Source organism: Pipistrellus hanaki (assembly GCF_964339955.1).
Source record: "Pipistrellus hanaki genome assembly, chromosome: 5".
In the NCBI taxonomy this organism is placed as follows: domain Eukaryota; kingdom Metazoa; phylum Chordata; class Mammalia; order Chiroptera; family Vespertilionidae; genus Pipistrellus; species Pipistrellus hanaki.
Genome location: NC_140507.1, coordinates 11,919,134 through 11,941,560, shown reverse-complemented (window position 1 = coordinate 11,941,560; position 22,427 = coordinate 11,919,134). Strand labels below are relative to the sequence as shown.

At 45.0% G+C, this 22,427-nt stretch overlaps 1 protein-coding gene across 1 annotated transcript in view; it reads right to left on the bottom strand.

Annotated features, from left to right (window-relative positions):
• The window catches only part of ATP10B (ATPase phospholipid transporting 10B (putative)), a 173,395-nt gene extending 155,254 nt beyond the window's left edge, over positions 1–18,141 (bottom strand). Inside the window, exon 1 of the mRNA XM_084884102.1 lies at positions 17,897–18,141. The gene's annotated coding sequence lies outside the window, so the exon portion shown is untranslated. The remainder of the gene's footprint in view (positions 1–17,896) is intronic.
• Positions 18,142–22,427: the final 4,286 nt, after the last annotated feature.

Genomic DNA, 22,427 nt, shown 5'->3' with positions numbered 1-22,427 from the left:
AAAGACATGGTGACTGATAAGTGACAGACTAAACTAGGACACAGAGCCAGACAACTAAGGGATCCACTGTGTAAGCTCCAGGAGTTTGTCACCAGCAATTAGCACAGACACACTTCATGTGTGGGAGTTTACACGGAAGGGACAGTCGACATCTGATGGGTGCATGTGAGCACAGGGTATGCGTGTCCATTGGAGAAAGCCCAACTACTTTCTACTTGACATTCATTAAGCACACACTGCATGTCCCGTTGGACACAGGAGACAGAATCTCGAAACAAAATAATCTGCCTCCTTGGAACCGAGAACCGATTAGATCAACAACCCTGCCCCCCAAACTAATAATATGAGTAACTATATTAATAGTAGCAGAAAATGGCTGAGAGTTCTTTATTTGCCATGTGACATTCTAAAGAGGAAGGAGTCTCAGGGACCTTGTAGTCTAAACATTATATCCGTATCTTACAGATAGGAAGGTGGAGACTCACCAACTGTCTCAGGGTTTTGTAGCTTCATTGTGTCAGACCCAAGACCTCAGCCTGGTCTGCTGACTGAAGTTTCTAAGTCACTAGACTGGGTCCAGCAAAGCCAATCCCTGCTCTAACTGTAGTGAGACTGAGGTGGTGGCAGGCACCGGGGTTTGAAGGGATCTCATGTGTGGTCCCCAGCTCACCATTCAGGAAACACAGAGAGACCTCTTCCAGCAAGCCCTGGTGCACAAGCTCTCACAAGTTCAAACATTTTTTTTTTTTGTCTCCATGGCAAATGGGCACCACAGAGCCCTCGAGGGACCAGAACCACAGAGTCCCCTCTCGGTAAATGGAAGACTTGCACTAACATGAATCTGCTCTTTTCTGTTGCACAAATGGAAGACTTGCACTAACCATCTGACAGCCCACTGCACATGAAACATTACAGACATCTTGATGAAATTTTAATATCCCTATTGCTTTCCCAGTCGGCTTACTGCAGAACGCCGCCAGTCATAAGGAGTCACTGTCACATACCTGACAAGGGTACAGCCTGGCTGCTCCCTGCAGGGATCACACTTCCAACCACAGCAAAACAGGAGCAGAGCACATCTGCCTGCCCACCCAGTTTGTGTTCCTCATGCAGAAAGGAGTGAAGGTGTGCAGAGTGGCTGTAAGCTTCAGCTCTACGGCCATCTTAGGCCAACAAGGTCTGCAGCAGGTGTTGGGAGCTGTGTCTTTAGACCAGGAGATCATCCCTGACTAGTGAGACAGTTAATGTCTGCGGGGTGACATGTGGAAGTCAGAATATCCATGTGGTGGCCTCACCTGGCTGCTTTTGCCACCAAAGGCGTGAAGACTGAGGGCCCAGACACCACTCTTGCTCTTCTTCTCAGGACCAGAAAAGATCCCGGTGCTTTTACTACTCTTCAGGATGCTAGACATGGTTTCCTTTTTTTTTTTTTTTTTTTTTTTTTTTTAAGGAGCTTAAGTTCAGAAACCTAATAGTATAAAGGCTCTGGAGCTAAATTGCCAGGTAGGGATCTAGCTTCTAGCTGAGCATGCTAATTAATCTCTTTGAGTCTTATGTATTTATGTGCAAATAAATATACTAGTATTACCTAAACAACAGGGTTACTGTGAGGAGTAGACAGCCTGTGTGAGATGTCTGGAACTTAGTTGTTATCCAATAGACATTAACTTTTCCTCTCCTGGGCATACAGCTCTGAAAGGTAATTACATTATCATCTCTCTTTCTCAATCTCTCTCTCTCTCTCTCTCTCTCTCTCTCTCTCTCTCTCTCTCTCTCTCTCTTTCTCTATCCACTCACACACACATGTATATTCAGAGTAGGGCAAATATAAGCTTACAGTTGTATGTGAAACACTGATATTATTTTTATATTATTATTTATTAACCAGTAGCCCTGCACACGAATCCATGCACCAGTAGGTCACTGCCACCCTCCTGTAGCTCTCTGCCTGCTGCCCCACCCTCTTGTATTCATGTAGCTCCCCCCATCCCGGCTCCTTCTCATAGCTTGCTACCCTGCCCCATCCGGTAGCTCTCTGCTGCCCACTTGTAGTTGGCTGCCTCACCCTCCTGCAGATCTGTGATCAGTTGTTAGGCGGTCATTCGTTACTCCTCACGGCGTAACGGATAATTAGCATTTTCCTCTCTCATTATATAAAATTATTGTATTATTTTCCATGTGAACAAGAGTAAACCTACATTTTCCCCACGCTGTATATACATGTATACATATGTATTTGTATATATATATATATATGTACATATATGGGTGTGTTTGTGTATCAATCACATTAGTTGCGATAGATATTTTAGCTAAATGGGATACCTCGTCAAGACTGCCAGCCCAAATTGCCATATATATTTTGCCAACATCAGCAAGAGAGAAGGAAAGGGATGAGCCGATTCTTGAATTGCACAGGCTAATGTGCCTATAATGTTCTTAGGAGCGGTTAGCACGTAGCAAGCACTCTGCAAATGATGGCTATTATCATCTTAAGAATGTGGGGGCTGCTGGCACTTCCGTTGCCAACATTAACCACGTGTTTATTTTCACGGAGACCTTATGCTTCCTTTAGGTGCCCACTCAAGACAGCGTTGCTTCACGTGGCGTCTGACTGTACAGAGTGAGAGGCGTGGAATGCTACCTAAAGGAGAACATGGTGGGTACTGAGACAACTTCCTTCTATTCACAAATGGGACAACTGAGGCCCAAAGAGAGGAGATTTCCCAAGGCTATATAAAAAGCTAGCAAATGGATGAAATTCCAACAGGCTAGAAGAAAAATAACAACTAACAGTTATTAAACAGTAACTCTGGACTGGATATTATACCAAGTGCTGACAACAAACCTATAAATTAGGAACTACTATTAGTCCCATTTTATAGATAAGTTTTCAAAATACTCTGCCAAGTTTATTCTCCTCAAGGATTCACTATCCTGGAAATTCAGCAAGATTATGGTATTTTTGGTACCAGATAATTCGTGAGTGTGTGGTAAGACATCAATTCAACAATTTTGGGGAGAGTGCATAAAGATCTCAGCCCAGTGTCTGGCAAACAATAAATGTGAAAGCATTTTGGTTGGCATGATTATGAATCTACTCTAGTTAACAAATGTATAAACAAACATTACATTATGTATAAAGACCCGCAAGGAAGACAAGGAAAAGTAACCGCAGCCAATGAGCTTACATGCCAGCAGGGAGAGAGATGACTCCCACTGGTGCTGAAAGAAACTGTGTGAGCAGAGAGATGGCAACAGGCAAGACAGAGCCTGCGTCCTTGGCAATGACAATGAGTAAGTAATCTGGATAAAAAATAAATGTAAGGATTGAGGTAAGACAATGAAGAATAAGTTATCCAAGGAAACATGGGAGTTTGCAAGGTGAGGACAAGCCTTGGCAATTTTTTTTTCTAGATGATACTAAATAATTGTGCTTTTATTATCTCCGACACCAGGATGGTTCAGTGGGCAATGTAACGTGGGATATGTCTCTGTGCTCTCTGGGACCCTAAAGAGTTGGATTTGCCTAGTTCAGGAGATTTATTCCCCTGTATCTTTGAGAAATGGGTCTTTAAAAAGGGCAGTCCTTGAGGAGTGCAGAATGACTGTGGAGGCTACTGGCTCACTGGGGGCAAGAGTACAAGAGAACTCAGGCCTCAGCTCCAAGACTACATCTGATGTCCCGCATACACTAGCCCAGTGGTCGGCAAACTGCTCGTGAGCCACATGCGGCTCTTTGGCCCCTTGAGTGTGGCTCTTCCACAAAATACCATGGCCTGGGAGAGTCTATTTTGAAGAAGTGACATTAGTAGAAGTTTAAAAAATGTGGCTCTCAAAAGAAATTTCAATCATTGTACTGTTGATACTTGGCTCTGTTGACTAATGAGTTTGCTGACCACTGCACTAGCTGATTGGCACATTATGACATTCTTTATGTGATTGAAACGCTTCACTCCATCAAACAAGGCAACAAGAACCCCTTGTATGGGGTCTCTGGAGGATTCACAGGTAAGAGTTCTCTTCCTCCTCTTTCCATGGAACTGGCAGCAGAATGAGAATGAGGAGATCCAAGTTCCAGCCCCAGCTCCGTGCTTTTTGCACCCTGCAGAAGGATTCCTAACCACCCTCCACAACTCAGTGGAACCAGCTGCTCCTGGTGCCCTTCTATGACTGATGGAGACAGTGGATGCTAGAGGGATTCCCCCGGATCCCTTTATTTCTCCCTCACCCTCGAAACTTTGTTGAACCACGGAGGACAAGTAGGCACCAGAGGCGCCTGCCATAGGAGTGCAGCCTTCCAAGCTCAGCTTTAGAAGCATGAGAGTGGCACATCCCCAGTTTCAGTTATTCTCAAGCTGTTCTCCCTGAGCTCATCATCCCTGCCCATCTATTACCCCCTCACCTCAGTGCACACATCTCTTATCCTAATTTCTCTTTTGTGCAACTCACTTCTTTTACTTCTCCCTCGGTAAAGGCCCTGAAGAAGAGAGTGCTGGCAAAAACCCGAGGGGATGTGAAGAACCTGTATATTTCTCCCCCTTTTATATATTCCTTATGCTCTTGTGTCTATTATGCGGCCGACACCTTGCACTGATCGTAATGAGTTATTCATGGCAGGCCGTGTTACGGGGCCTGGGTGTAAGGTAAATGGAATTATTTGCTGTGGAAATCCCTAGTCCAATCTCTTAGTAAATTGCAATCTTTGAAACCAGGTCCTTTTGGAAGGTGCTTAAATAAATGTATACCTTGTTTGAGAGATTTGCAGCAATTCAAGAGATGTGCTTTCTAATATAAATGTAGATGGGCTTTGCTCTATTTGCCATAAAATTTAATTAGCCATCATTTATCAGAACCTTTAATTGCCTGGTTATTTATTATTTGACAGGTTGGGTTGAATCACTAAAATATTTCTCCTAAATAAATAAATAAATAAATAAGCAAGCCAGCTATGTGCCACTTACATATACATGCATGTATATGTGTGTCTTTATTTACATATGCATGAATTTATTCCTGAAAGAAAAGTAAGCAGTCCTTTGTGTTTTGCTTGGTTAGGTTAAAACAATGGTCGGCAAACCACGGCTCGTGAAGCACATGCGGCTCTTTGGCCCCTTGAGTGTTCTAATGCCACTTCTTCAAATTAGACTCACCCAGGCTGAAAACCGATTTCTGCACGTGGGCCATGAAGTTTCAGCCGCACTGTACTCGTGTGTCCGCATGTGGTATTTTATGGAAGAGCCACACCCAAGGGGCCAAAGAGCCGCATATGGCTCCTGAGCGGTGGTTTGCAGACCACTGGGTTAAAAGAAGGATCTCTTATCCTTAGAGACAGCATGGAGGGACCTGGAGAGAATTATGCTAGGCTAAATAAGTCAGTCAGAGAAAGACAAGTATCACGTGATCTCACTCATATATGGAATCTAATGAACAAAAGAAACCAATGAACAAAATACATCCATAGACATAGAAGCATGCAACAGATTGTGGAATCTTAGAAAAAAGGCTGGGGTGGGTGGGTGGGAAGAAATCAACCAAAGAGCTTGTAGGCATATATGCATTACCCATGGACACAGATAATTGTGTGGCAAAGTTCCTGGGGCAGGCGGCGGAGGTAGGGTAGAAGGGTTTAATGGAAAAAAGGGGACATATGTAATACTTTCAATAATAAACATTAAAACACACACACACATACACACACCAAATTGTTCAACTATGCTTTCTTGTATGTTCAGAACTGGGCTAGACCCACTGGCAAAGAGGTGGTAAAACACCACCCTCCTCTTTAGACCTTTTACAGGCCAATCTGGGGAGTGAAGACATAAACTACAGGAAAATGCAAAGCTCTATGGAGCCACGATGATATGCAGTCCAGGCACTAGTCATACAGCTGTTCAGGGAAAGAAGTTATCAACATGGGAGGAAGGAGGTGGACTTGCTGTGATTTTTATTAAAAGCCACCTGGAAAAGACCATGGGGACACTTCCTTTCGGAATTGAGACCTCGGGCACAGCTGTTCTCTCCTGAGAAGCAGCATGCTGGCCAGGATCCCGGCCACTACAGGCAGAGATGTCTGTAAAGACTGGGATGCGGTTCTGTGGAGGCTTGTTCCCCAGCACAAGCCAGTGGCCAGCTTCAGGGACCCATGGTTACATTCTGTAAAGACCAAGGTACATGCAACAACAAAGGAAGGATCCTGAGTTCAGGATATAAACACTTGAGTTCCCGTGCTATCCTCACAAGTAGCTCCCTCCTTGAACGAAGTCTCACTTTTACAAGTGTTTGAAGTAGGATGACATGGCCTTTGAAGCGGGGAGGGACCCTTGTTTGGGGGTCGAGTTCTTGAGAGAACCATCTCCCTGGATCTCTAGCCAAGGAATCATCATAAAAAGACAGAATGAGGTGTTAGCCTCCCTGCTTTGGCCGGGGTCATGTCTAAAGTGCACCAACTTCCTTTCCATTGCCACCGCATTTTGCTGAGGAGACCCTCCCCATTCCCTTAGCCTGCCATCTATGTGGAGGCAAGTCTTCATTTCCCAGAGTATCCTTCTGTTTCCATAGAAACAGGGGTTAGGATGTATTAGCTCACCTATTCTGTACTCCTACTGAGGTGGGGATGAGACAACACCCCTGAGGTACAGTGTGTCTCTACCAACAAGCAAACTGAGATTCAGAGATATTCAGAAACATGCCAAAGCCACACAGCTCACAGGTGGGAAATTAGCACTGGAATTCAAATCTTTGTGGCGGTCGCAGACATCTGCATTTGCCAGAAGAGAACACAAGACTGCAAACTGGGAGAGCTGGTCTCTGACCCTGCTTCACTGGTACTGCATTGCATGATCCTGGCAAAGCCTTCCTGCTGGGGCCTCAGTTTTCCAATGAAGACCCATACCCATTGCTCCCTGAACTGAATGCACAAGATATTTTGGTATCTGGTTTTCCAAGGTAAGGGTCCTTAGCTTTAACAAATTTACGGAGGGATTCATGATCCCCCCAAATGTTAAGAACCACTGTTTTAAAGACGCTTAGCAATAAAATCATAATTGCCAATACTTATATTTACTTTATGTCAGCATGATTCTAAGCATTTTACCTACTCGCCTATTTAATCCTCACAACAACTCTACTGCTTTATATCCATTTTAGAGATGTGGAATGAAAGTACAGAAAGGTTAAGTAACTTTCCCAAGGATACACAGTAATTGGTAAAAGCCAGATTTGGTAGTCTGGCTCTAATGCTTATTGTCTTTAACACTCTTACTACGTTCTAATTGACATCTGAAACAGGACTGTGCATCCCAATGACAGCTCAGAGTTCCAGGGGCTGGTAGAGTTCAGAGGACATCTGGTTCTCTGGCTTCCAAACCTTTGCATACTCTACTGGACCCTATTTCCTTATCCCCTAAAGTGCCACATGTCCTTTACAGCATGCTGGCACATAAAAAACAGATGGCAGCTTCTCTGAGAAAAGAACAGAGTGTATGCCATGGTTTCATGGAGTGTATGAATATGCATGTGTGTGAGATGTAGAGGTTATCGTGTGGGCTGAGTGCCTCGAAGTCTGGCCCCTCTTCCCTCCACAGTGGCTCTAGATCATCTCTTCCAATCTGAAGCTCCACAGAAAATTGTTCCCACTGCCCCGCCCATTGCTTTACGGTGGAGAAATGAGGCACGGAGAGCAGGTAGCTGGGTGTGGGCCCCGGGATCCTGGTCCCAGTGCACTTGTTTCTTTCTGCCTCATCTCCATCTCCCTGTTGTAACCAGGCCACCGCCCGTGTGTACCACACTTACATACCTATCTTCTAAGCTTCTCCCTGAGCTGCCTGATGTTTGAATGTGTCTTACCTTCTAGATGGCTGGGGATAGTTGCCAGAAGGCTTTCTAGGGCAGGACAAATGGAAGAAGAGCTTTGGGGTGGTTTGGTGAGGTCAGGAAAATGTTCTTCTAGAAGTGATGTAATGGGGGTCATTTTACCTGTTTCACAGTTCAGTTTTATCATGGCCACACGGAAGTTTTCCTTGACGCAATGCCTAGATTCAAACTCAAAGCTATATGTTTTCACTCCTTGTCTTTTCACACCATCTTTTCACATTCAAGTCCAATCACACCATCTGTCTGCTTGAGTGGGGTAGCCGGGGGTGGGAGGAAGGAAGGTCAAAGCCCCTCCCCGCCAGCCCCCCTAATCTGGTGAGGCTCAGTCTCTGAACAGAATGTGTCTGGGGCTGTCAGACCTACTTACAAGATACAACTTTGCTGTCCTCCCTGCCAACTGCCTTCCCTCTGGGTTTGCCATCATGCCCCTTTGCTGCCTCAGCAGTTGGCAGCTGGACCTGGCTGAGTGTTCCAAGGAGAAAGGGCTCAGGAGAGCTGTGGCCTGATTTAAGCAGGGAGGGGAGCCCTGCAGGGCAGGGTGGGGACCCGCAGCCACAACGCTTCCTGGCAGGTCCCCTGGCTGCTGAGTGACAGGGCACAGTTACTATGCATAGTCATTGAGGATCACCCTCCCAGGACCACAGGGAGGGGGGAGCTGGGCATTCTCATCTGCTCTCTCCCTCTCTTTCTCTCCCTACTGCCCTCCCTCCCTCCCTCTCTACTCAGGGTTCTTACAAGGCTGCAGATGATCCATCATTCATTTCAGGGAGCATTTACAAGGTGCCAGGCACTATGCTAGGTGCTGGGGGAAAATGGATATAAAGCCAGGCCTCATAAAGCAGCCAGTATAAAGAGAGAAGCAAACTTAAATAAAAACACAGTTTAGAATTATAATTGGTAAGAAGCTTTATAAAGAAAAGACAAGGAGTGAAAACATATAGCTTTGAGTTTGAATCTAGGCATTGCGTCAAGGAAAACTTCCGTGTGGCCATGATAAAACTGAACTGTGAAACAGGTAAAATGACTAGGAGAAGAGGTAGCAACAGCATTCAGATGGAAGGAACAGCAAGTGCAAAGCACTGAGGCTACAGGGCACCCTTCTTTATTTGCTATGAAATGTCAGTGGCCCATTCACATGTATGCACACACCACAAATCCTATCTACATATCACCTACCGTCCCACACACAGTGCACTTATTCTCATTTCTCTTTCTCAAAGTGTTGGAGAAGCCAACACAAACATGGAACAGAGTTAAGTGAAATGAGAGATCCTATACAGAGCATAGGGGACACAGCCAGAGTAGCCTAGAAGGTTGGAGAGCCAGGGAAGTTTATTGGAGGAGATAACTCTTGCTTAAGAGTAAGATTTCCTAGGCAAGAAAGTGAGGAATAAGATGATTAGGCAGAGGGTAGACTTAAGCAAAAGCTGAATCTGGAAAATAGCATGGTACCTCTGTAGGTAACTACCAGCATTTAGCTGGTACTGGGAGGCAGATTGTAAAGTAGGGGGTGGCAGATTAGGCAGCAAGCGCTTGTGTGATATCCTTGCATGCATATATATTTTCCATGAACATTTATTGGGCATTGGCTACAAACCAGACTCAGGGGCTAGGATATTGCACAGAATCAGATCTGGCCCAGGGCCTTGGAATTAAGAGTTCACACACAGCAAGGACTCCATCAAGTGAGGAAGACAACCCATCAGTCAGACAAAGGGAGGTGTGAAGGTGCCTGAGAGGAATGGCTAGAAGGCCAACTTTGTAGACCCCATTAAGAATGTTGGTCTTCATTCTAAATAGTAATAAGCTCTGGAGAGTTTTAAGTAGGTTTTAAACATGCCTGGATTTGCACTTTGAAGAGATGATGCTGGTGCTGTGAGAGGAGAGCGTCTGTTCTCTGAGTTGGACACTCTGTCCCTCTGCAAGCAGTAACGGTTACGGCAATGGAAGGGAACCGTGAAATGCACTCTGTATGTAGCATCATCTGTCCAAGCAGAAATCCTAGCAGCTTCCCGTCTCTCTCTGCACTGGGAACCATTGTGATTGGGAGCTGGGGCGGGGGGGGGGGGGAGTGTGTGGACAAGCAATGACTCCTTCCCAAGTGTGTCTGAGGCCAACTGCGATGTCTCGACAACAATTATATTAACATCAGAGCTAGGAACGAGCTGATGGAAAGCTGCTCAGCCATGTAATGAGGTCTCGGTTGTATTTGAGAAATGTGTCAGGTAATCTGGTAAGAGACAGTAGATATTTGCTTCTGTTTGTCAGGAGGTGGGGGAGGTGGGACTCAAGTTCCCCGGCTTCAACTGCAATGTGACAAATGTCATTTGCGCAGGAGATGCTCAAGGCAGAATAAGCAAATGTGAAAGGAGCAGTGACAGCGAGTGGGGCCCAGGACAAGATGTGGGGTGTGTGCACATAAACATCAAAATTATCATCCAGTAGTGATGAAGCACTTCTTATATCAAGCATCATTTCATACGATCTCATTTCATACGATGATTCTATGGGGTCGGCACTAACCTCATTTGACACGGGGCTTAGAGAGGTGAATTCAAATCTATTTCTCACTCCAAAATCTGATTTTTACGATGCCCTGATGCTTTGCTCCATCCTTGGATCATAAGAGCCTGAATCGGTATGTGTTTTGGTGTAGAACTGTGATGTCTATTTTATTTAAGGGGGAAATATGCTCAAAGCTAGTAGACAGGAACATCTGCCCTATCAAGCTCAGGTATGTCTCATTATTGTATGTTCCTGTAACGTTTGTGAGATCTGAGCTAATCATCCTGGCCACTGCTCCCATTCATGGAACATGCAATGACTTTTATGAGGCACACGGAGCCCACATTGAATATAACAGAATCACATAGTAATATCGGTCCTGTTTCAACCCTTTCAATTTTCCCAATTCTGCTGTCAGTGGTTCTCAGACTCAACTGCCCCAGGGAATTATCCCAGGAGCTTTAACAAATCCCTAGGCTCAAGCCCCACCTCAGAGACTCCCCTCCCCCATTGAAATCAGCCCTGGGCAGTGCTTCTCACACTTTCATGTCCTATAAATGACTTGGGGGATTTTGGTCAAGTGCAGATTCCAATTTTGTGGGTCTGGGTAGGGCTTGGGACCCTATGTTTTTAACCAGGTGATGCTCACTGCTGGCTGGAGGACCTTACTCTTAGCAGCTCCAGTTGAGGGAACAGCCAAAGCTGAGAACCACTGCTTTAGAGAGACAGTTTCCATTTGATGCTCACTACTCTTTGGTTCTAGGATGGAAAAAAATGATTATCCATTAGAATGAGTCATACATACACATGGAACACAAATCAAATAGCCAACTCTCCCTCCCTCACTCTGTAACCCAAACACCAGAAGCCCTTTCCCTCTACAGATTCAAATACTGTCATCCCTTCAGAGGGATCCACTCATATACAAGCATAGACGTATGCATGTATATATCCTTAAAATCCAAAAAATGACAGCATCTTAATCGCACTGTTCAGCACTTCGCTTTTTTCACATACTATATCTTGGGGATTGTTTCATAACTGCACGTAGAATTGCCCGATTTTTAAATTGTGGTCAAGTATATATAACATTTACTATGTTAACCATTTTCAAGTGCAGAGTTCAGTGGCATCAGCAGGCAGCCTCACACTGCACAACCATCACTGCCATCAGCTTCAGGAAGCCCCAGATGGAAACTGCATACCCGGGAAATGGAGCCAGTGAATGTCTAGTCTTCTTTTCAACAAAGCAAGGCTCTGGCCTCAGGGCCTCAGATGTCTGCTAGCGTTTACTCCTTGTACTTAATTTCAGTTACCTTGTTCGTGATAAAAAATACTAATTCTCCACTTAAAGAAGTTTGCTTTCCAAACAAATCTAATTTCTACTGAAATAGCGATGTCTGGTAGGGAGCAGTGAAGGCTGTCCCTGGCTGAGCCACAAGATATGAAGTTGCTACCATGAAGGACAGGAGCAGGGGACATTCCACCTGTCCATGTGCTGAGCCCAGCTGCCCTTGTTGTGCACAAGAGAAAGTGTGGTGATCTTGTGGTGGAAAAGGAAGAATTTCATATCACACCATCAGCCTGTGCATTAAGCTGGCCTGGGGAGGGAATTGTTGCCACTGAAAGCACTGGATTCAAATTCCACTTCCATAATTTACTTAACCTTACTAGCCTTAGTCACCTAATCCACAACATTATGATTTCAGTATTTATGCCAATAGGTTGGTGGGAGAATTGAGTGAAATGCTATGCATACCGGGGGTCAATGTAAAAGTACTATTGATGAATGTTTGCAGAGCTCAACAAAATGAAAGCAGTGTCATACTACTGTGGAGAATAAATAATTTGTGCAATATCACATACCCATTAAGGGGTATGATATTCAAGACCTAACCATATTTTTCCGAGTCCTTTCTGCATTCCTTGCTGGGAACAGCCCGGCTGCACAAGTACCCCCTTGTGAGGGACAGCACTTTCTGGAGACACAGCCACAGTGCCGACCACGATTTTGTCTGCTTTTGTCAATGACAGAAATCAAGGCCAGTCCTCAGGCTAAGATGCCAATGTCTGAACTATCTCACAGCATTGAAAATTTGCTTTATCGGCTTGCTCTTAAACCAGGACTGAAAGAGAACAAGGAAAGAAAAATTGGCAAAAGGGTTACTGTTACAAGGGTAAGGACTAGACTAGGGTGCCTTGGAGAGAGACAAACTTCACCCTCATGCTTACCTTCTGTGATTTCCCTAAATTAAAGGGTTTCAGGGGATGGGGAGGGCAGAGAAGGGAGGGATGCCAAGCTAAGTAGTTAAGGAGCTCAACTGCATATAGCTAAGGTGAGGCAAAAGAAAAACATACAGGCTCAGTACCCATAGTGGGAAGGACCAGGGAAACCGGGTAAGGCAGGTTTGCCCACATCTCTTCGTGGGTTGGCCCAGCTAGACGAGTTTTTCCACAGCTAATCAGTAACGTGTTATCAAACTATCTCAAAGAGGGCGGTTTAGGCAGGAGGAGGCGTTTGAGGCAGTTGGGCACAGAGGTGAGGACTGGGTCATGGTGGTGCCACTTTCAGCAGAGGACCCTGGCCAAGTGTGTAGCCTCTCAAATGCCACCTTCCTCTTCCCTAAAATAGAAAGGACACGACAGGAACCTACTGGAGAGGGTTGTTGTGTTAGGATTACATGAGCTCATTAAATAAACTCACACGTAGCAAGCACTCAATAAAAGAAAGCTGTTAATTATTAATTACTGTCATTATTTGAGAGGCATATCAGAGCCATGCTACTCAGAGCAGGCAGCAGCAGGATGACTGCTTCTCAGGGGTCATGCTGGTCTTACACTGCGGGCTGGAATCTTGGCAGAAGGGAGTCCCCACCCAAAGGGGAATGAGCCCAGAAAACAACTCCAATACCCAACTAGGCATCACAGCCTAAAGACTGCAAATGCTGCCATCTGTCTTTGCCCGGCCCAGGACAGATCTCTGCACATTTTTTTTCTGGTTCTTTATCCCAACACTGATACCAATTTAAGAGACTATCAGCAGACTGATGTCAGCACAGGACAATGTTACTGTAGAGTTGGAAGATGCCCTGGAAACAGCCAGCTCCGCTCTCTGTCTGGGGGAACAGTAGCACCATTGATTGCTTTTAATCAGCAAACTTCACACCTCAAGGGCAGTGTGCTTGCCTGCCTATAAAAGAATCCTGGAGAGAGGAGAAAGTTCTGGCTGGTTGGGTGATATCCCGGAGATATAAGTAGTTTTCAACAAGGCCCTTCACTTATCAGCCTAAAGATATCAGCTTAGGAACATTCATGGAGAGAAAGTGGCTTGGGTCTTGGAGTATCAGCTCCCATCACACTGTGAATTCCCAGAGGAATGTGTGTTTCCTTAAAAGTTTATTGATGAAATATGACATAGCAGAGAGAAGGCTCCAGAGACCACAGTTGAAGCTTCAGATCCTGAGTCTAGCCATGCCATCTGACCCTCCCTCAGTTTTGAATGGACAGACGGCAGTGAGAGCAGTGAGAGGACCTCACTCATAGAAGCACTGAGGGAACTGAAGCAGGGGTAGCAAAAATTTGAGAGAACATGACAAAGGGGGCACTGTTTCAGTCCTTCATGTGTATTCTCATACATAATGCTCACTAGAAGGAAAGATTGGGAATATCCCCATGTATAGATGGGGAATATTCTACAGAGTGGATGAGAAACTTGTCCAAGGTCACACAGCCAGCAGCTGACAGAGCCAGGCATTTTACACCATGAGCCCACCCCCTTTACTACTATGATGAACTGCCTCTTGCATATGAGATAATATATGAATAATGCTTCTATCACAGGCGAGTAAGAAGAATCCTATATAATAAAGAGCTAATATGTAAATGGTTGTCACACCCTCACAGCCTTGTGCCAGGGCCGGGGGACCTGAGGCTGTGCCCCCTGACCTACAGGGCTTGATGGGGGTGGGGCCAGCCAGGTCTGGGTCTCATGCGATTTCTAGGTGCACGTGAGTGAGGGAAGACTTAACTCTGGGTCCTGCAGCACACCCCAGACTCTGACACTAGGGAGATTTTTGTATACATTTTAATAATTTTCTTTCATCTCTGACATTTCTATTATTAAATATTAAAATATTAAAGCAATATTAAAATAATTCCTCTAATTAATTCCCTTTTAATGTGCACAAATTTCATACACCAGGCCACTAGTTAGTTAATAAATGTTGATTATCATCATTATAATCATTAGTTCCTGGAATAGCATATAGTATCTTCAAGCTCTCCTACCTAGAGATTTTAAGAATTTAAAACAGTTTAGGTTCAGGCAAGTATCCAGTGTATGCTCTGGAATAGGTCTGATGGTTTTCATGTTCCCTTTTGGAAAGATGCACAATTTGCTTTATGAAAATATTTGTTATTTTCTTGAAAGGCCACTTGGAGAAAAAAATAAATCCATCAGCATGCATTAAAACTGGGTTCTATCGCTTACTACTGGAGGGCCTCCTACCTCCTAAGGCTCACATGGCTTATTTCCAAAAACAGAGACAGTGAGCATGAACATTTAAATGAGATTATCCAAGGAATCCTCTTAGCACTTAGTAAGTTCTCAATAAAGGCCCACTGTCAATATTGTTATTATCCCCAGCATGGCCCAAGGAATCAGAAGAGGGTTAGTGACAAGCATGGCCAAAACTCGAGCCCATGTCTTCAGACACTTAATGTGATTTTATTTCCATAATACCACTTTGCTTATGAGCTTTATCCTCTCCAGAAAACCATCAGGACTCTGTCGCTTGGCTCCTGATTCAAAATATTATTTTTGATAAAAGGGAATAAAAAAATCTAGAATAGCATGGGGGAACAGAACAGATAAGGGGTGTCTTTAAAAAAATCACAGAACCACCTGAGGATTAGAAATAGAAATCGGATGTCTCTTAAATCAAATAGGGCCAGGGCTGATGCCAGGAAGGCTCCACACACATTACAATGAAGAACATATAAGTGCAGAAAGGGACTCATAAAACCACCAGCTTGTAAAATACTGCCAAATGCTGCGTGCTTGCCAAGGAAAGAGCATCGCTAGGCTGGATTCTACTGCTCCGCTCCTCACTGCAAAGCGAATACTGGGTGTTAATTACAGTGTCTAAGTCGATTCTTGAGGAAGGTAGCTGCCCGAGAAAAGGATTCCTGCAGAGAAGTCTCTTCCTCTGATAGATTTATTCTGGAATTGTGGATTTTCTCCAAATTTTTCTGGAATTGTATCCCTTGTGACCCATTGCTTTTAGGGCCTGCTGCTTGTGAGCCAGTTATGGTTCTGGTGTTGACATCACTGTCACAAAGAATACAGGCATGACTCAGATACTGTGGGTTTGATTCTAGACACCCACAATAAGCAAGTATCATAATCAAGTGAGTCCTAATCTTTTTGCTGGTGGAGAGTTTTGCCTTCCATTTGTAAAAAATGCAACATCTGTAAAGCACACTAAAGCTAAGCACAATAAAACGATGTAGGCCTATACTCTGCAAAGGCCTGCTATCACAGGTGCACCTCCTGGCCTCACAGGCTATAGAGGGCAGCTGTTAGCATTCCATTTGTTTGAGGACAAATGTGAGATGAAGCTCAAAGGGACTTGCCCACAGTGGTAGAGCCCATAGAAACACATTGGATCCCCTGATTGCAGATATGGGGCTCTTCTTATCCTATAAATGAATGACACCCAAAGTAGCACAGCCTGGTGAGAATATGAATGAGTGGCTTGATAAAGTGGGGCTGGAAGGGTGCACTCTGAGCTTTCTGAGACTGAATTGGCATGGCAAGTACCCCAGGCATGGTGAGTACCCTACATGCTAAGATCAAGACCAGGTTTGGTGTCCAGGAGAATATGCTGGGGTGAGTCACAGGCAGCAGAGTCAGCCTTATCATACACACCCTGCTATTTATTAGGAAACTAAATCCATTTGATGCCATTTAGCCTTTTTCTCCTATGTTTCCCCCCAAATTAAATCATTTTTCACCCTCCCCCACCCCTGAGTACCTGAAAACCTAGGTAGTTCTTATAATTTCTAGAGCAAGATGTTTGCCTTCCCAAGGGAGATTGAGTGGAGGAGTTGAAGGAGCAGGAGGCAAACAGGTGGTCTGCTCTCTCCTGATCCCTTTTATTATTCTTTCCCTTGCCAACTGGTAACTGAGCCCCTGTTATTCTTGGGAAATCTGCTAAACCCTGGAGTCCCGTAGTGTCCGGTAAGCAGAAAACATGGAAGGTCCCCACTCTAACTTACAATACAGAATCCAGAATTTCAGATTGTCAGCTTTATGAAGTTAACCAACACTGGGAGGGAAGGTAATGGGGCTGGTAGTGGTTTTGGGGGGTCCATTTTAGATTATGTGGTCTGGGAAACCCTCTTCAATAGGCAACATTTGAGTTGAAACTTGGTTGAAGACAGGAAAAGCTCCAAGAATGTGTTCCAAGCAGAGGGGAGGAACAGAAACAGCTCATGGTCCTGGCTCAGCATGAACTGAGGGGCCTGGTATAGGCCAGGTTGGAAGCTGGGTGAGGCTGGAGACAGGTGAGGCCTAGCAAACCATTTTGGGGTTGGATTTAATTCTAGGCGGCCACAGTGCACTGATCCAGTATCCAGCTCTCAAACATTCCCTTTCCCCTCCCACTGCTGGCTCCAGTGTTTGAAAGACCAACTCCATTGCTCAGCTGATAGTCTCCGATTCTTAATGGCACAGACCATGTGGGTTACATACTGCTGACAGTGAGCTCTTAACAGTCTCTAAATCCACAAGAAGGGGATACTGAGGCCTGAGAAGTTGAGATCCCAGTCTACATTAGTGCCCCAACATTCAACAGGAACACTGGCTCAGCCAACCTCCCTAAGCCTCAGCATCATCACTCGTAATTGTACATAAGACCAACACTTGCCTCACGGGCTTGCGACAAGATGTATAGTATTTCACCCTCATGTTTTGAAAATCATAAGCTTTCAATATTATTTTCATGAGTCACCATCCTCAAAAACCCAACTCTGTCTTTCTCTCTTCATCACACACGCCAACTTCTTTCAAAATCCTGCATAATGATTTTGTAAGTTTTTGGAAAGAGACCCTGACATAGTAAAGGTAATGACCAAAGCTCACATATTATGGGCCCTCCATACAGGTAACTCATTCCAAGCTATAGGTAGCAAAGGCTGAGGCTGCCTGCTCACCAGCGCATGGAAGCAGCCTCGGCTACGTAGAATGATCACCATCACCACCCACAACAACCCTTGCAACCCAGTCACCTGCACGCACAGGGCCTTCCATCATGAGCAAAGAGCTCCCCAAATAAACAGAGGAATGAGGTTCCCGGAAGCCTGTGGCTGGTGGTGGACCCAGCTGTAGCCCCAGGACCCAGGGTACCTCAGAGACTCCCTTTGAAGTAGCATCCCTGCCCCAGGCCAGCAAGCAGGAAGGAGAGCTCAGGAGAAGAGAGCATCCTCCTATCCCAGCATCAAGCAGGGTGCTTACCTCCTCCTCCTGGGTGCAGGCTCCGAAGCTCTCCAGGAGTAGCCAACAGTCCTTGGGCAGATTTAGTCTGATGGGGCACTAGGGAAGGAGGCTGGGTGGCCACCACCTCCAGTTATCCCATCACAGGGGAGGGACAGCCAGTGAGAGCTTCCTTCTCATCTCTGACCTGAGAAGGCAGCCTCAATCCCTTTCAGAAGCCCAGCCTTCAATGTCACAGAACTGCACCCGATTCCTCCACCCCATTTCCTCCTCTCTAGGCCTGCTTAGCCCCGCCCTGCCTAAGACTTTGGGCTCCTCCTCCAAGCTCTGCATCTCCACCCTCCTCCTCCTCCTCTTCCTCCTGAGGCTGCCTGGCAGGGCTGGCCTAACCAGCCCCGGAGCCTGAGCTAACCCCAGAGAGACTGCTGTGCTGTTAGCTAGTGAGTGGTTGGCCTGCCCCCTACTCCACCCCAATTTATTCTGAGAGAGAGCTCCTGGGTTAATTAGAGCCAAAACTTGGGAATTTGGCCCAGCTGTGGGCACACGGAGTAACCATTCTCTGGCGATTAACTAAAAAGTGTAGGATTTTGAAGGCCAAGTGTCAGGAGATGGGGATTTGGCTGAGCTGCTTCCAGGCCAGACTTGACTATACTGCACCCTTCCTTCAGGGGCCCAGCTTTTCTTACAGCAGATGAGGAGCTACCTGTATTCCCAGTAGGAGGTGAGAGACAGGCTGAAAGGAGAGCTTGCTTCTTCCTCTGGGAGGGGTTGGGAGATCAGTGAGGAAAGCTGGCTCAGGCAGGCATGTCTGTTATTAAAGGGCACTTAGTCATTCCAGGTGATGGCTGTTCCACTGAACCCACAGGTGGCCTTTTAACATAAGGAGTTAAATGATCATTGAAATAAGATAATGGCGTAGGTCCCAAATAGAAGTATTTGGGACATTATTTCCCTGCCCTAGCAAGTTAGCATTATCTCTCCAGGTCAGAGATTTCTGGATTTTAGGATTCTGGGGTATTAAAAATGCAGATTTCTGTATGGAACTCCCAGATTCCAGAAAGGCTCAGGAATCTGTATTTTAAACATTTCCGAGGTAATTTGATGTAGGTGATCTAGCACCTGTGGTTCAAGGACTACAGCCCTAGACGAGGTTTGTCCCCTTTATTCTCAGCCTGATGTTGGTGCCTTTAAAACTCAGCTGAAGACCAGCTCTTCTCCATTGTTTTCTACTGGCTTTTCTAACCTGCTCTCAGCTGACTCCAATATCATTCTCTTTCACTCCCAAATAAAATGGTGCCACTGAACCCTTTCTTATCACATCAGAGAAGACAGGAAGTCCTAGAGTCCCACCTTTATCCCACCAGAGACTCAGACCTCACACTGTTGTAACTTCTACACCTTCTGTTCTAAGTGAATTCTCCCCACGCCAGCCCCTCCCCAGGCTTTCTCTCTGATTTAGTACCACTGTGGCCAGAGAAGAAGCCAGGAGCAAAGGTCCCACAACCAGCTCCTCTCACTGCTCCATGGCTAAGGCAACCTGTGTTCAGGTTCCTTATTTCTTGAGTCCAGTTTAGTTTAGAATGAGATTCCCAGCCAGCTCCCCCAAATGGAGTTATCTTACAGTAGACTCGATCTCATGACTGCCCAAATCAATGACTTAATTATAAGGCAAGAACTATAGGACCCATTTGATTCAAAACACATTTACTGAGCACCTAATATGTGCAGGGACTTGTGATAGGCACAGCAAAGGTGTGAAGAAGACCCAAAGGTGTTGATGATGTTGTTATTGGCGTTGTTCTACCAGTGACCTGGGCAGGGGGCACTGAATAGGAATCAAATAATGAAATTGATGTGGGAAAATGTGTGCTTGGTTTGCCCAAAGGGAAATGCTCTCTTGGAGTTGCAGGCCGACACCCTATTAGGAACTCAGATGATCCCAAGTGATATGATAGGGCCGTGGTCGGTAAGGTGTGGCTCGCTAGCCACATGCTGCTCTTTGGCCCCTTAAGTATGGCTCTTCCACAAAATACCTCGGCCTGGGTGAGTCTATTTTGAAGAAATTGCATAGGAAGAAGTTTAAGTTTTAAAAAATTGGCTCTAAAAAGAAATCTCAATCGTTTTACTGTTGATATTTGGCTCTGTTGACTAATGAGTTTGCCGACCACTGTGATAGGGAAATTAAACATAAAATTTTTCTTGCCTTGCCAGTGCAGTTCCACAACTTTCCCAGTATTCATAACTTTCATATCACATGAATGGCAGCACAGTCCAGAGGTCATAAATACACAAGTGGGTACCAGACTATTTGGATTCAAGCCCTCTCTCCACTAGTTCCCAGCTGGTGGTTTTGGGCAAAGGGCTGACCCTCCCTCTGGGATAACAATAGCACTCACATCACAGGCTGATAGGATACTGGCACTAATGTGTATAAAGTGCTTTGAACAGTGATAGTGCTTAAATATTTTTACTTAGGAGATCCTAACATGGTTACTGTGTATTTATTTGCACTATAAAAGTTTTCTCACCTGGAGATTAATAATGTCCTCCAAATATTTTTTCTATTTGATTTATGTTTCTCAGCTCTGCATGCAAGGGTCTTTATGTGGGAAAATGTGTGCTTGGTTTGCCCAAAGGGAAATGCTCTCTTGGAGTTGCAGGCCGATACCCTATTAGGAACTCAGATGATCCCAAGTGATATGATAGGGCTCCTCAATCGATCACTGTGCAGAGGGTGGCCTAGGCCTCCCTCTGTGGGACAATCATGGGGCGATGGTGGGGTCCCCAACCAGTCGAATCGCACTGGCCTGGTGTGGTCATTGAGATAGTTGTTCGGTTGATTTGCATATTATGCTTTTATTATTATAGCTAATAGTTTATCCATGCTTTTCTTTATTTAACTATTTTTTTTTAAACTAGGATTTATGATGTGCCAACTGTTCTTCCAGATGCTGGGGATACAGTAGATGAACAGACAGCAACTATCCCTGCTCTGAAGGAATCTACAGTCCATTGGCATACCAGGGAGTGATTTAAAAAAAAAAAATCACACAAAAACTGTGAAGTATTAGTTAATAGTTGTGAAAAGTGTTAAGAAGAAGTAGCACCTGTGCTGAGAAAGTGTGTAAAGAGCAACTTGACCTGGTGAAGGGATTTGAACAGAGCTGGGATGTGAATGAAGAGATGGAGTTAAACCTGTGGAGTGAAGGTGGCTTGTGAGAATATTCCAGATGAAAAAAATAGCATGTGCCATGTGTATTAGTCAGTTTTGCTGCAGTAACAAATGACCTCTGAATCTCAGTCACTCACACCATGAAGGTTCATTAATCACTTACGTCACAGGTAGGCTGTAGGTTGACCATAGCTCTGCTTGGGCTATGACTCTGCTTCTCATTCGGAGGCTCAAACTGAGTCCCCACGTGAGACATGCCATTCTGGTAGCAGAAAGAAAGATCAAGAGCATTGGTGGAAGCTTGCCATGACTCTGAAAGCTTCTGCTTGGATATAGCCTTGTTGTGTCTGCTTACATTCCTTTTAATGACTGAACTCTTAACAGACTCCAAATACAAAAGAAGGGCCCTGAGACCTGAGTAGTAGAGACCAAGGCCAAAGTCCAACGTTAAGGGGACAGGGATGTATGGTTCTCAACACTGGGGACATGGCAAGGTATATGACAGTGGCAGGAACATAATCCTCTTACCTGGAAGGGGTGAGGGATGAATAGTTGCAAAGATAATACAATTTACTGTTTGAAGGCTTTGTGTAAAAGGCAAATGGAAAAAGACCTGGAGGCCTGTATGGTTAGTGCTAAAGACATTGGTGGGAACGTACTGATAGACCAGACCAGAGCTATAGGGGCAGGGAACACAGGGCAAGACAGGTAAGGGAATCTGATCTTTATACTGTGAGCATGGGAAAACATTGACCTTTACCCATATAACCTCTTTCCTTAGTTATTAAAAGAACACTTTTATGTTTTTCTGGTTTATGTTTTTCATTAAAATATGAAAATGACAGATAATTAAATTAAATTAAATAAAATTAAATTCACACTTTACCATTCAGAGAGAACCATCTTGGATTGCTATTTTTATGAACATATTTCTAGAATTTTAGATGCTTTTTAATATATATAAAGTATTTTTTAAAACCAAAATTGGATCATATTCTTTTTCAGTTGCAATGAAAATTTTCCAGTTTATTAAATAGTCTCCCCAGTATTATGATATTATGGATACACTATAATTTCACTAATTCTAAATTTTTAGATATTAGAGGCCGGGTGCACGAAATTTTGTGCACGGGGTGAGGGAGGGAGAGGTATCCAAGCCTGTATCCTCTCACAATCCAGGATCCCTTGGGTAGAGTCCCTAGGCCTGGCTGATGATTAGGGTCTATTGAGGCTTTCCTTATCCCAACTGCTGGCAGCTGGCCCTGCCACTGCTTTCTATTTGCCTTCTCCTTTCGCCACCCCCACCCCCACCGGTCACCTCCCTTTGCAGGTGACAGGCTTGGGGTGCTATTGCTTGGCTGGCCTGGGCCTCCCTTTGCA